Source organism: Lycium ferocissimum, chromosome 7 (assembly GCF_029784015.1).
Source record: "Lycium ferocissimum isolate CSIRO_LF1 chromosome 7, AGI_CSIRO_Lferr_CH_V1, whole genome shotgun sequence".
NCBI lineage: Eukaryota > Viridiplantae > Streptophyta > Magnoliopsida > Solanales > Solanaceae > Lycium > Lycium ferocissimum.
Genome location: NC_081348.1, coordinates 60213305 through 60222083, shown reverse-complemented (window position 1 = coordinate 60222083; position 8779 = coordinate 60213305). Strand labels below are relative to the sequence as shown.

At 34.0% G+C, this 8779-nt stretch overlaps 1 pseudogene; it reads left to right on the top strand.

Annotated features, from left to right (window-relative positions):
* The first annotated feature begins 7006 nt into the window (after positions 1-7006).
* LOC132062402 (F-box protein At5g49610-like) lies at positions 7007-8144 on the top strand (annotated as a pseudogene).
* Positions 8145-8779: the final 635 nt, after the last annotated feature.

Below are 8779 nucleotides of genomic sequence, written 5' to 3'. Positions count from 1 at the left end.
TGGACTTAATGGAATAGACGAAACTTTGAAAAAAAACTCATTTACCCCCGGTGTAGACTTTGGTCAAACTTCTTCATTTCCTTAACTTAAGCATTTCCAAAATATCCTTTTCTTTTACCCAAAATTCACCCGAAAGCTTCGGGAATTGAGCCATCCATTCTCGCAAGTCATAAAGATCAATATGAAGGTAACAGAGCCAACAAATTTCCAATCTGGGTCTTATTTCTTCTCTTGATCATCTTTTCGCCATAAATAGGCATATTAAATACTAAAACTGACTTAATTATCAAAACCCAACCAAACGAACTCTAAAATTAGCTCTGTCAATTTCTACATGTTGTAAATACTATTACAAATCTAAAGAAATCTTCAGATAGCCAATCAGAGCACGTTTTCCTAAAATAACTAATTAATCCAAATAATTAAATACCGAGATTTTCAAAATGAAACCTTCTCCCAAAGTGAATCAAAACTTTGCAAACCTGTTTGACTTCAAACTTTGCAAGTCAGTCAAAATAATTATTATGGAGCTTATGGAATAGACGACATGTAAAATACAGCATCGGTTCTCAAGATGACCAACCGGGTCGTTACATGTCCATACTTGGGTCCGAATCCGCACATAAACGTTCACTTTGGTTTGTGAATAAAATGTTTACTTACCAAGAACAAAAGTTTGTCGTGAACCATCTTGTAACTTGTATTAGTATTAAAACTTTGTTTCAACTAATCATTTTTTGCAATGCATTTATTCTATTTCATGTCAATATTACATATTTGAATTTGTAATTATTTTCTTTAAAATACTTCGTTAGTAGTTATTTTTGAAAATAAAAATGTAACAATTTCGAATGATAATATAATTTATAGCTAATATAATATATAAAGATTCTGAAATTACCAGAAAATTTTAATTCAAATGATTTTTTCTTTCAAGCAAAATACGAACGCATGTTGTATTATTTCTCAGTTTTTAAGTTAAATGAAATTACTCAGTTTATACAATACATCGGGTACTTTAGTTATTCTTTTCATTAAAAAATAATAGTTGTTCATAATTGAAGGTCATATTTAACAATTTAAAATTACATGCAATAATCCAATACAATTTTGGCTGTTGATTTATGATTTAGTGGGTTTATTAGCCCACTCAAAAGGTGAAGGGGGTATTATTTCCCAAACTTGAAAGGTAAAGGGGTTAAGTGGGATTTACCTTCTTTTTTTTTTCTAATCGAACATTGTTTATCGTATGCCGAATCTTACCATGGGATTATTTCTCCTAATTTCAACCAATCGACTCCAGAATAAAAATGTTTTTTTTAAAAAAAAATTGTGCTTTGAAGTTGTGATGCGGCACTAATCTGCTTTTGAGTGTTAATCGTTGATTTTTTTTTTCAACGTTCTTAAATATTTTGAATAAATGATACTTAGTAACCTAAAATCTGATGGGACTTTTTAAATGGAACAAAGTGGTCTTAAGAGTATTAGGCGTACAAATTAATCAGTAGCCTTTTTTTTTTATTGAGTAGTACAAAAATTACTCAAAAATGTGATTAGAAAGTATAAAATAAATCAATCCAACATTGAGTTAATTCCTTAATTGGTCAATCAACTTAAGAAAATTACCTAGTAAAGTCATTTATCTTTTTTTTTTTTTGTTCTTTATAAGGTAATTCAAATTTATACATTTGTCTTATAAAGTAACACGGGCTAAAAGTCACTTTAAAAATAAAAGAAAAAGGGCCAAAGTAGTCCCTAAGTTTGAATTTTCAAATAAAATAATCCTTATTCTTTAACATAAAACACTAACATTTTAATAATACAAAATAATATAATTTTAGTTGAATTCTAATTGTGGTATTAAAAGTAACGAAACATACAAAAATTTGTGATTGATAACTTTAGAAATGAAAAAAAAAAAAAAAAAACTTTTTCATTTATCATTGGTAAAAAAAGAATATGAAATAGCCTACATGTACTCCATTTGCTAGGAAACTTAGGAGTTCATCAATAAAATATTTGCTCTATTTACTCAATTTATGAGTAATCTTTATTTTGATAAAATAGTTTTAATTAGTTGTTTGTTTCTTCTACTCTAAAAATTATTCTCAGAAAATTCATAATTAATAAGGAAGACGATGAATTTCTTCAACGAAAAAATAAACTAGGTCCCAATAGGCAAAAAAAACTTATATGTAAAGATTATAAAAGGTTTTTGTAAAGAAGAAAAAAAAAACATAGATGCATACTATTGAAGGATATTCAAAAAATATAAATCATTCGACATCACATAAAATTAAGAGATTATACCATCATTGTGTACTAAATTTTTAAAAAGTTCAAATATTATTTTTGTCAATCTCGTAATATTATTTGGGTGAAAATTATCCCCCCCCCCCTCCAACCTTGCTAAAGAAATTAAGTATCTCTCCCAACTTTGAATAATAGTTGTTTTGCCCCTTTATCTGATTTAAAATTTTTAGTACCTATTTTATCCTCTTTGTTAACAATCTTCATTTCTTTTTACTTTTAAACATTATGGTTTTTTTTTTTTTTAATCTATATTATGAACTTACCTATAGACGAACACAATCTAATTTACGAAGTAAGAAAGTGAAAAATAGTTGGAGGACTATTATTGTTCGGTGTTAAAAAAATAAGGGATGTTTTAACTGAAAGTCCAAATTTAAGAGGCTACTTTGGCCCTTTTTCTTTTATTTTAAAGTGACTTTTGACCCTTATTACTTTGTAAGGTAAATGTATAAACTTAAATGACCATATGAGAAACAAAAAAAATTGATAAATGACTTTACTAGGTAATTTTCTTAAGTTGAGTGACCACATGAAAAATTAACTCATCCAACGCTCCAACTTAGGATCCATATCAAAGAAAGGAACATAGATTTATGAGGGTACAAAACAGAATAAGGGATGGATTGGGAGAACATCTACTTAGTGTTGTGTTCGTCCAAGCCTTGTTCACTTCTAAATATGTTAAATTGTCCTGCATTAATCTATCGGCTTGTAAAAGCCCCTAACTTATCTTGTGTTTCAAATGCAGCTCTTAACAATTAAATAAATCTAAATATTTCCCTGGGAGTAACGATAAAAGTGTAGAGGTATATTTGGACCTTTTAAATTGTCCAGAAAAATATTTGAAACATTTTCAATTGCTAATGAATATATTTATGGCAAAATTATTGCATTTTTTTACAAACGGAAAAGGCTCAAAAAGGCCATTAACCTATTGGAAGACTCAAAAATACCCTTCAGAAATTGCCCCAAAAAAATGCCCTTCAGTTAACACAAGTATTACATGGAGTTTCATTAAACAAGTGACCATTTTTTATTGGTCCACATATATTTCTAACCCAATAAAAAAAATCCGACCCCAACCAACACCCAAACGCTTTTTCTCTTAATTTTGGGGGTTTTCTTTAGAGGTTTGTGCTTTCTTTCCTATTTTTTGGTCCAAAATTTTGTCTTTTAATTTCTTAATTTTCTATTCCCAGATGTCACTAATAAAATGTGGAAAAGGGTATTTGTAATTTAAGTGTTTCTGCTAGTATTAAGAATCTTGTATGTGTCATAAATTCTTGTATTTGCTATTCATTTTCTTGAGGAAAAAGAGAATTGAAGTGATTTCAGTGTTTTAAGAGTTTAGCTGTCAATTTATGTGGAGTAGGAAACTCAATAATCAATATTCATTTCCTTTGCCTCGGTTTGGTTGGTCGTTACCCATGGTTTCATAATGTACGGTATGGTATGGTATTGTATTGTATTTGTAACGACCCTTCCGGTCGTTATGGGAAATTAGGACTCCATTGGGAATTCTGAGGCCGCGGGTGGATTCGCAGGGCGTCTTTTTGTATGTATGCATGTTTTGTGTTGTGTTTTTGAGGCTTTGGAAGACATGTGGGGTGATAGGGGTAAAACTGGACAGAAAACCAAGCTCACTGCCCAAAATGCACCGCTGTGGCGGTGGGAGTACCGCTGCAGCCGTACCACTATAGCGGTGGAAACGGTCAGCCACTTTCTCTTGGGGCCGCTGTGGCGGGCCATTGCCCGCTACGGCGATGCTGCTATAGCGGGGTAGTGACCGTTATAGCGGTGAGCGGATTTATCTTGGGTCCGCTATAGGCGGTCGTCGCCGATAGCGGGACGCGGGCAGTTAGCCGCGTAGTGACCGCCGCAACGGTCGACGGGAAGGCAGAATCGGGTTTCTAATGCCTTAGTTTTATATTTTCATTCATGACACACCAACACACTTCCCAACAAGCACCTAGAGAGGATTTTCAAGCTAGGGCAAGTTAACCTTAGAGGTAAGTCTCTTTGCTTTCCATTCTACCATTCCATTCCCTCCGTTATTGTCTAATCATCTTCATGAGTCTTTAATGGTGAAAGTGAAGTAGGAACCCTAGAATATCAATAAACCTTCTAAACTTGATGGGTTGGGATTATTAACGCGTATTTATCTTTTAAATGGATTGATTAGTTGCTATTTGTCATAAATTGAACATTTAGAATAGTAAACTAAGTGATTGAGACCTAGGGTTCTATAAAAATGGTGTCTTTGCCATAAAAAACTGTTTGTAATGGGAATGTTTGATAGAATGTGGTATAAATTGATGTTTTATGAATATTTGGGGCTTTGATAGGTTGTTTATCACCTAGAAAATCATCCACCCTTAGAATGGGGAGAGGGAAGGATATTCTTGCCTTGGTATTTAAAAATTGAGCAATGTGACTCATTGAGCCTTCTATTTTTAGACCGTGAACGTATTGAGGCTTTGAGGAAAGGAAAGGTTGTAGCAGAGTGACAAGCATTGTTCCAGCTCTACTTTGAGGTAGGTTACGGTTTACTCAAGTTAGACTTTGGTTAGTTGAATGTATGTTTGGTGATCTCCGTAGGAGAAAGCATGTCTAGTTTTCATGCATGATATTATGTGGTTTAATTCCTACGTGAATGTGATTGATTGATTGTGTAAGCTCCGTGCCATTATTCCTGTATGGTAAAATCTACAGTGGATGTGTTGTGATGAGAAGCTAATATAATCTTCTCAAGGATATTGTTAAATGAAATGATGAGTTGATTCTTGGTATTGGAGAGGTAAGAAACACTGTCCTGTAAGAGGTATCAAAAGGCACTCATTTGACCTAGATTATGGGCTCGTGGTCCGAGGATCGTTCGAAAATGAGAGGCTTCGTGATATGTCCCGCGACCGAGGTTCGTTCGGGAGGAGGTTTGTGCTCGTGTCCGCTGGTATTCGAAAGGAGTGGTACATGGGCGCACGGGTCCTCCGTGTGTCAGTCATAGCCACATCGAGCTAAGACATCAGTTAGTATGTATGTACAGTGCGTGCGGTTATTGTGGTAAATTTATTTCCGTTGTTGACTTACGTGATTGTGATGCTTGACATCTTGGTGATTTGATTTTGATTGTTCTATGTTCACTTGCTGTGGTTTATTGATATTCATGACTGTTGACTAGCTTATTTTATTCTATTGATTTTAGGAAATATGCATGATACTAATCTTAGTCGGCCTATGATGCTTATCGGTACATAGTGTTTATACTGATACTACCTTGCTGCATTCTTTGAGTGCAAATTTTGATATAGAGACCGCTGATCGTCCTCACATCTAGCGTGGAGGATATTTGTTGACGGATTTTGGGGTGAGCTTCTTCCTATGCCAAGCCGCCCGAAGATCTTCTTGCTATGATGTTTTTTCGTACACTAGACATTATGGATTACTTACTTGTTAGACTTCAGATTCTTAGACATGTTTTAGCTTAGAGTCCTGTACGATGACTTTCGGATTTTAGGCATTGTAATAGTTAGAACTTCCGCACTTATTTCAATATTTATGGCATGATTTACTTGTTCTTTTGTTGTTAAATGAGTAATATTTGTTTAGCTTGGTCAATATAAGACCGGATTGAATGGTTAGGTGTCTTGTATGTTGGTTCGCCTACTAGGATTTAGATGGGCGCTTACCATGGCGTAGTTGGGTCGTGATAAGATTGTCTTGTATAATACAATGTTTGAATAGACTGTATCATTTGTTACAGTCTAATAACATTTTTTAGTGTTTGGTTTGACATTGTATTGTATAATAATATGTAAGTTTACTAAAATACCCTAACACTTGATTATAAAAGGTGGTTGGTGTAGAGTGAGGGTGGGTGGTGGTGAGGGTAGTGGGTGATAGGGTGGGTGTGAGGTGGGGGTGGGGTGGGTTTGGATGTGGTGGAGGAGGGTGGGGGTGGGGTATAATGGGGAAATGAAATACCTAACCGCGCAAAAACCACCAAATCTGTGACTTTAGCTAGTTAATAGATTTACCTTCAAATTTTGCTAACTTTGTTGTAATTTTTCGGCTCCAAAGGTCAGCTAGTTTATCTGATATTCCTCTTGGGGAAAGAAACCGGAGGTAACTAATGAAAAAAAATATCCAAGTTTTTTTCTTTATGCAATCGATTCTACTGAGTTTTATTTGGAAAAGATTATGAACCGAATGTTGTTTTCAATTTCAAAGATGCGACACTGAAGAAAGAGGGCAAATTCAACCATCAGTATCATTAAACAAGGACTTGATTTGGTTCGGTAGCTGGTTTAGTTTATTAGAAACGGGTTTTGCGTGTTGGTTCAGGTCAGATTTTTTTATTGGGTCAGAAATTTATGTGGATTGGCCACTTGTTTAATGGAACTCCATGTCATACTTCTGTTGACGGACATTTTTAACCCAATAGATAGAATGAGGGCATTTTTGAGCCTTTTCCGTTTACAAATATCCACCAAAGATCTAGGAAACATAATGATTATGGCGAATTGTTATTACAGAACTTTTGCTAGTAGGTGAAAATGAAAATAAAGTGGCGAGTTTCCGACTAATCGAAATTGGCACCTGTAAGGCTTAAACGGCGCATCTATTGTTGAATTTTTTAGGCATATTTGTTGGAATCATAGTTTTGTTTTTTTATAATCCTGATATCGGTATTAAAATGAAACGTTGTTTATGCAAATTGTTTATTTGTGAGGAAATCACAATCAACATACTGAATCATTTACCTTTAAAAGCGCTAGCTAAGTTTAAATGCGTATCAAAGAACTAGCGAAAGTACATTGCTGAAATTTACCGTTATCGCCTTGGGTGGCCTGAACCCTATCTAATCGGTTTCTTCCGTGTAGAGAATCGTTCACAAAGTCGTTTTGTCTTCTCTTCGAAGGAAGCGCCTTTGGTAATCGGTACTAGTTTGGATCAATCAATCAATTTTATCGGCGAGAGAGTGTATGTTGTTGCTTCTTCCAATGGGTTTCTTCTATGCAATAAGCTTACAAGCAGGCAGGGGGTTTATTATGTTTACAATCCTTCTACAAGGCAGCGTTTGGATGTCCCGAAACTCGAATTCTTATGGAGGATCCATATATTGGATTTATTTGTAAGGTTGATGAAGATGAGTCTGCCTCCTTTACTATAGTTCGCTATGAAATACCTGCAATAAGATTGCATAACTTATATAGTTTAACAATTGAAAGTTTCTCTTCGGAGACTAATGTGTGGACTGCTACTAAGGTAGATGTACATTTCCCATTGTTCTCTTCTAGGGATATGACTTCATCATCATCGGTTGGTGTTGTTGATGGAGTATTCCATTGGCTTGACAATCATGGATGATTAATCACTGTTTTTGATAGTGTAAAAAAGCATTTTTTTGGGCTTTGCAGTTGCCTGAACAGATAGCGGTCGATCATAGTAGTTGTTGTCTTGGATTATCAGGTGGGGAACTCTGTTTTGCATCGAATGATTGGAGAACCATCACTGGATGGCAACTCAGTAATTCTCCTAGTCGAGATAATGTAGTATGGGTTAGGAAGTATGTTGTAAATGTTGCTACTTTAATTGCAAAATGTCCAGAGGATTTGGGAGTTGGAGGTTGTAGCAGTATTAAGATTCAGAACATGATTTTTCATCCTGTTGTTCCGCATATTTTGTATTTGCATATAAGACGCAAGGTTATTTCTTATGATTTAAGAAAAAGTACTGCAGAACTTGTGTATGATTTTAGAGAAGCTTGGCGGAAGACAAAACACTACAATTTTTCTTCTTATGAGTGGCATCAATGGCCGTGCCTTCTGTAGACTATCTAACAGGTATTATTTATATGTACTTCTTCTTATGGCATTTGCTAGCTTATTATTCTATTTATTTTGAACTTAGATATAAATAAGACTTCAGTATTTGAATTTGATATTAGAACTCTTTTGATTTATGATGAGAAAAATAAAAATATGGATATCACCAAGTAACTAACAAAAGAGCGGAGATGCACAAAAGAGTCCTCCACAGTTTAGACATTCTCTTTATTGCGAAGTAAATCACAGTTATTGTTAGTATCATTCGTAATGTAATGTCAAGTTTGACTTTTTAAGTTCTAAATTGTACTTCTAAAGAAAGATGCTATATAGCATTGATTATCCCATCATTCCACTATGAGAAATTCTAGAATATACTTTGCCATAGGTTCTGTTGCTTAACTTTTTTTATTACCCTTTTCTTGCTATAGTCCTACTTAAAGATGTCAAAAGAACATTTGGGTGGTCTTATAAAGAGGTTATATGGCAATTATTGGAATCATTGAGTGATTTATTGAAATATTGGGTTAAGAATGAGTGGTAAAATATTAGAGGGGATATTATTATTTAACTTTTAAAAATTCACTTCTTAAAGATAAAATAAGTTGTCAACAAATCTGGTTAAGGATTTTTTTTTTCCA